The following is a 6,573-nucleotide window of genomic DNA, read 5'->3' as shown; positions in this document are numbered from 1 at the left end:
TTCCGTTTCCGGTTTCCGAACTTCCGGTCGACGGACCGCGGACACCGGCGCGTGTGTGTCTCTCTGCTGGACTCATCACTTACCCTGGATCTAGAGTGACTGTTCCCGCTTACAACTACAACAAGGGGGGTATCTTGACCCCTCCACCTAATAGTAGGAATACACTTCAATTTTGAAGCCTCAACTATATTATTTCACTAATCACAAATATCTTTTGCAAAAATTTTTTCTATTTTTTCAAAAGACAACTGCAATTCCATTCGCTGTATCACCTTTTCAGACTATACTGTGGATTCCTACGATTTCACAGTAACTATTACATATATTGTTTATCTGTGACTATTCATAAAAAAACTTTTATACGGCGAAAAGGGGATACATTTCTCATTGTTGCACCTGGTTTTCCATATTTCTATGGGATTGCTGTATAAACACAAGTTTACATCAATTATCATCAATTTATGACTGATTAGGAAGGAAAACAATTTAGTGCAACAAGTAGCTTTTGGGACAGCATCATACCCAACAGCAAACTGAACTGTGGCCTAGGACTTAGTTCAAATAGTCCTCCCCCACACCATCTACTTACCTTATTGTACTCCCAAATTCTGGACATCCAAGAGTCCATGATATCCGGACAATAAGAGTTCCTGATAAATTGACTATACACCGTACCTAGTTCTGGGCATTATAAAGCAGGATAAATCACCTGCGGTCATACCACACTGAGTATGCCCAACCTCGTCTGATCTTGGAAGCCAAGCACTGTGGGCCAGGTCAGTACTTGGTTGGGAGACCACCAGAGAATACCTGGCACTGCAGGTATTTTTATCCTGCTATAAGCAAGTAGACCTGGAGCCTAAGCACCAGTCAATACCAATCATAACCCATCAAAACTGAATTTCACTCAAAGGAACATGGTGAGCCCAGCGGAACTATACTGAGAATTATCTCTCCTGTCTAGTACCCCAAGTAAGTGATCCCATACAACAACACTCTCAACTCCTTGAAATTAAACAAGATAATCATTTCACTTACATCAGGATCACAGCATCTTCAATACCAGAGAGACATATATGTGAATATATACTTTGCTTAAACGGAGCCGGTCATTCATTTTGTGTTGATTTGTATCACCTTATACAGTCAACTTTATTGAAATTGGATGGATTATCCTTTTTATCAATAGATAGCAACTTCATTTTTGTTCTACTTATATATTTTTTTGCCTCATAGCTCTATATTTTAAGAGGAATATTAATAAAAGTTATTATTTTTTAATACTATAATATCACATAAATTATTACAGAAGAGTGCCCCAGAAGAGACTTGTAGTCTTTCTTCTTCTCTTTGGCTCCTGCACTATACAGGAACCATACAATTTCTTTGTATCAGGTTGCTTTACAGCATCAGGATATGTTGAGGAAACTAGAAGCTGGTGGGGTAGGGAAAGTCCAGGTCGAAAGGGGGGAAGCATCTTTTCAGGCAGTGAGTAAAGGCAGGAGGAAGAAGCTGAAAAAGAGGGGGGTGGACGTTGTATGCTCTAATAGGTTTGACGTTTTGTCCTCCGCTGATGATGAGGATGAGGGGGAGGTAGTCATGTTTGGGGGAAAAGAGCTAGTGTTTGTTCCGAATACTTCTAAAAGTAAACAGCCAAAACAGGCCTCTAATCTGTCTGTTGATGGGGTGGCAGTTACGGTCAAAGATAAATGGGAAAAGGGGGGATGTGGTAATGTTCAGAGCAAAACCAAGCACTTAGATAGTTCTCAGGGGGATCTAGAGTGGGATCCTACAGGGACATAGTTAAGCCAGGGCTTGGGACCGTTATTAAATAAGGTTGAGGTAGTGCAGAGTTCAGAGGGGAAGGCCCCTCAATCTCCGAGAGAGGTGATGGTGGTGGAGGAGACTCCTAGCCTTGAGGCGGGGAGCCTTACCTATTCTCCTTTGGCGTCCTCTGGTGGGGATGATCCTGGGGGCGGTTCTTGTATTATTGCCCCAAAAGCCCCTGATCTGGATCCTCCCCCAGACAGGGTTGCAAATTGGGAGGGGTGTGATATTAGGGAGGGTGTTGTTGTAGAGGGATCTAAGGGTCTGTTCTGTGAGACTGCGGTCTCAGTTGTTGGTGGGGTGGAGGAGGGGGAGGTGGAAGAAATCTCTTTGTCCGATGAGGATGTTCTTCCCTTCGGGGTAACGTGTAAAAGAGTAGGATCCTCGGACGAGGATTCTAAAAGACAAGCAAAGAAAAAGTGAATGGGGTCCTACCTCTATAATCCAAGAAACATGGATCCCCAACCTATACGATGTGCCACCATTAATGTGGCTTCCGTGTTTTCTGAACGTGCTCGTTTCTTGGCCTTCGATTTTTTCAACACGGTTGATGTTGACTTCTGCAGGAGACCAGGGTAGGTGACTTGGCCACACTCCATCGGGCCAAGTGTCAGTGGAAGCGGGGGCCTTCCTTCTGGTCTCTTGCGGCCGAGGCGTCCAGTGGGTTGGCAGTGCTTTTTACTGATATGGTAAACGTGCACAGGATTATAGATTTACAGGTAGGTAGGTGCATGGTTTTAGATGTCAACCTGAGAGGACATAACCTGAGGCTAATAAACATCTATGGGCCCCATTCAAAGTGGGACAGGAAATGTCTTTTCAGGGAGATAAAACTGTTTCTTTTTACGGCCCGGCAGATTGTCTTTGGAGGTGATTTTAACACCGTCATTAGGCCAAAAGACAGGGGGGACAAAAAGGCGACCCTGGGCTATGATTCCAATTTTCTAGTTAGCATGGTTAGAGAGGCTGGTCCGGTGGATGTGCACGTTCGCCATTTCCCAGACCTCACAGGTTTCACCTATCATTGTGGTAGTTGTAGGTCTAGGATAGATGGTTTTTTGTTAAGGAGTCCTCGAAAACTTTGCCTCCTGAGTCAAAGCCAGTAGAGTTCTCCGATCACGTTTTTCTGTGTGTTGCTTTGAACGTCTCAGAAACCCCTCAGAAAGGGCCGGGCCTTTGGCGTTTGAATTCCGAGCTCCTGAAGGAGGAGGGAGTTAGACAGTCCTTTAGAGACTTTCTTCAACTACAGGAAACACTTCTGGAGGCTGGTTGGAGTAGGTCTGAGTGGTGGGAGGAGTGTAAAAAGAGGACTCGAAGGCTTTTTCAAAGGCTGGTAGCCAGAAAAAACTTGACAAAAAGATGTATCTACCAGAGCCTGAGAAAGAAACTGGATTTCTTGATCTCTGAGCATGGAGATAGTGGGGAAATCTCCCGGGTGAAGGCTCAGATGAAGGAATATCAGTACGATCGCCTGGCTTCTTTGATTCTGGAGAGGGATTATGGAAAGTACCACTCGCCTGATCCCTACCAGAGTTGCAGAAAATCAGTTGATTTGAGGGAGGTCCGGGGCCTGTTTGATGACCAGGGTACTCTTCATGAAGACAGGGAGGGTATTTTGGAAGTCATCAGGTCCTATTACTCCAGCCTTTTGTCTGAGCAGCCACTCATCAGAGAGAGGATGGATCACTTTCTGAGGGAGACACCTGGGCTTGAGAAACTTGATCCTTCTTTTGACTCTTTGGGGAGTGATGTGACAGTGGAGGAGGTCAAGTAAGCCATAGACAAGTTGTCTATAAAAAAATCTCCAGGCCCAGATGGGTTAACATCTGAATTTTTTAAAGCTTTTTCAGACATCTTGGCTCCTCATCTCATGGAGGTATTTAATGAAAGCCTGGGTAAGGTATCACTCCCTCCCTCTATGAGATCCTCTGGTCTCATATTATTGTCTAAAGGTAGGGACCCGGTGCGTGTTGAGAACTGGCGCCCCATCGCTCTTCTCAATACGGACAGAAAGATTCTGGCAAAGGTACTTTTTAATCGGCTGATGGAAGTTTCCGGGCTGTTACTTTCTCCGTCTCAGCATTGCACTGTAAAGGCCGAAGCACCTTTAGTGCTGTCCTTGGCATCCGGGAGGCTGTGGAGCAATGTCGTGCTGAAAAATGGGGTAAGTATTTGCTGCCATTGGATCAGTCCAAGGCTTTTGACCGAGTTAATCATCAGTACCTGTGGGCTGTGCTGGAGAGGTATGGTCTTCCAGCGAGGGTGGTAGATTGGCTACGTGTCATTTACAATCAGGCTGAGAGCTTCCCCCTTGTCAATGGCTGGGTAGGCCCTGCTTTTGCGGTCAACTCGGGTGTCCGTCAGGGGTGTCCCCTGAGCCCCCTTCTATATGTATTTGCAATTGATCCTTTTGTGCGGAGGATTGAGAGCGGTGCTGTGGCAGGGGTTCAGCTGGGCCCTGGGTTGCCGCTGAGGGTGGTGGCCTACGCAGACGATGTTACTGTGGTCCTGTCATCTGTGGCAGAGGCACGTGGCATGGAACATCTTATCTGTGAGTACTCTGAGGCTTCGTGCTCCAGAATCAATCAGGATAAGTGTGAAGCTTTCTGGATGGGAGAGGAAGGTGATGAATTTACCCTTCCGGATAGCCTCCCCCGCGCCAGTCCAGAGATAAAAATTCTAGGTATCAAATTTGGCCGTGGTGATAATGCCACTCAGAATTGGGAGAAGAGGCTGCAAGATGCTACCAGGAAGGTGCAGTCCTGGAGAAGGTGGCAACTTTCTCTCAGGGAGAGGGTTGACTTATGCAAAACCTATATGATTCCGCTTTTTCTGTATGTCAGTTATGTGTGCTTCTTGCCACAGTCTTTGTGGACCAAGATGAATTCTTTATTCTTCCTGATGTTATTGGGGAATAGAATGAATCTGGTCAAGAGAGGGATCACCTACAGATCGAGGGAACATGGGGGGGCTGAGTATGGTCAACCCTGTGGTGTTTTCTGCTACAACGTTTTTAAAACTGAATCTAGGGAGTTTGTTTCTAAGAACTCCCCCTCGATGGGTAGAGAGTTTTCGGGCCTGGGTGTTTCCCTTCCTCAGGTTATGGATGGATGGTGGCCAAGTAAAAACCTTTCGAGTCCGGCATGGCTACCTCCCGATCTACGTTATACTGTGCTTGAAGATGACGAGGCTTTGGAGGCTGGAGGTGGGTGAAGTCAAAAACTTCTCTAGAAGGGAGTTGGAGAGAAGAATTTTGCGGACTCACTTTTATGCTCCGCTGTCGTTGAGGGACTGCCCAGGCAGTGTCTGCTCATATGGGTTGTCTTTGATTAATTCTCAAAGAATCCCACTGAAGTTCAGAGATATTGCCTGGCTTTCTTTCCAAGGGAGGCTTTATGTGCGGGGTAACCTCAAGTGTCGAAGTGCCAATGATCGTGGCTGCCCACGTGAGGAATGTCTAGGGGAGGTGGAGACAATGGACCATTTCCTCCTTGAGTGTCCCTTCAATATAAAGGTTTACAGAGCGGTATCAAGGGCCTTACGCATCCCGTGCCTTTCGGGGCTTAGTTACCCTGAGTGGGTATATGGGGCGTTCAAAGGGTATAGAAGGTTTGATTTAACCACAATTTTTATAGTTAGTTTAGCAGTTAGGTTTCACACATGGGGTGCACGGTGTCAGGTTTCCCTCAGAGCAAAGGTCCTCCCCTGTGAGGAGGTGGTGGGAAATATTCTGCACGAGGTTAAGAGGATGATGGATATGGATAGGAAGAGGTTGGATGCTGTCGGGTGGTCCAGGCTCTGGCGCCACCTGAAACCCCCTTGAGTGGGTAGCAGAAGTCCTTTTCTTGTTCATCTTATGGCTTCCTATCCTTCACCTTCCCGTAGATTTGCTTTTTTCTGTTTTTTTCATTAAAGCGGTTTGCATGTGACTAAAAGACTTCATTCATCTTTTCGTTGCTTATGGTTATAAGATGTGTTGTTCGAATACAGTAGGTTGTTTTTTGCTTAGATATTAAGCAATTTTGACATTGCGTATAGTTATACAAGCTTTGTTGGTTTTTTGTTTGGATTATTGGGCAACAATTCAATGTATATTGTATGTCCTATTTTTATGAGTTTTACCATATTTATGTAATGTATGTTGCAATTTTTCTTAATAAAAGATAGCAGTATATACATGTGGGCATTATACACAGGAGCAGCAGTATATACATGTGGGCATTATACACAGGTGCAGCAGCATACACATGTGGGCATTATACACAGGTGCAGCAGTGTATACATGTGGGCATTATACACAGGAGCAGCAGTATATACATGTGGGCATTATACACTGGTGCAGCAGTATAAACTCCTGGAAATTTGCTGAGTTTTTATTAGAGATGTGTGGAAAAGATAGGCAGGGAGAGGCACTGCTTCACCTGCCATATACATTAATAATGCAAAGAAGATATTTCAAACATATTCTTTGTATTTTACATATACTTTATACAGTCAAAACTGTCACTCAAACGTTAGTATGACAGTTAGTATGACTCTGCTCTACCTGCCTCACCCCACCACACGTCACTGATATAAACATACATGTAAAGTTGTATGCAATTTATGTGCTGGCTTCCTTACCCGGATATCAGCAGCCGTTGCATGCACGGCCTACAAGCACACAGTCTCAGCCTGTCAATCTTCAGCCCACCCCCAGACTCCCATTGGCTGGTTTGACAGGAGTCTGGGGGCGGGCTTATTGAA

At 45.3% G+C, this 6,573-nt stretch overlaps 1 pseudogene; it reads left to right on the top strand.

Moving 5' to 3' along the window:
* The first annotated feature begins 707 nt into the window (after nt 1-707).
* LOC134939156 (5S ribosomal RNA) lies at nt 708-825 on the top strand (annotated as a pseudogene).
* Nucleotides 826-6,573: the final 5,748 nt, after the last annotated feature.

The sequence above is a fragment of the Pseudophryne corroboree genome, chromosome 6, assembly GCF_028390025.1.
Source record: "Pseudophryne corroboree isolate aPseCor3 chromosome 6, aPseCor3.hap2, whole genome shotgun sequence".
Taxonomy (NCBI): domain Eukaryota; kingdom Metazoa; phylum Chordata; class Amphibia; order Anura; family Myobatrachidae; genus Pseudophryne; species Pseudophryne corroboree.
This window is presented reverse-complemented; position numbering and strand designations above follow the sequence as displayed.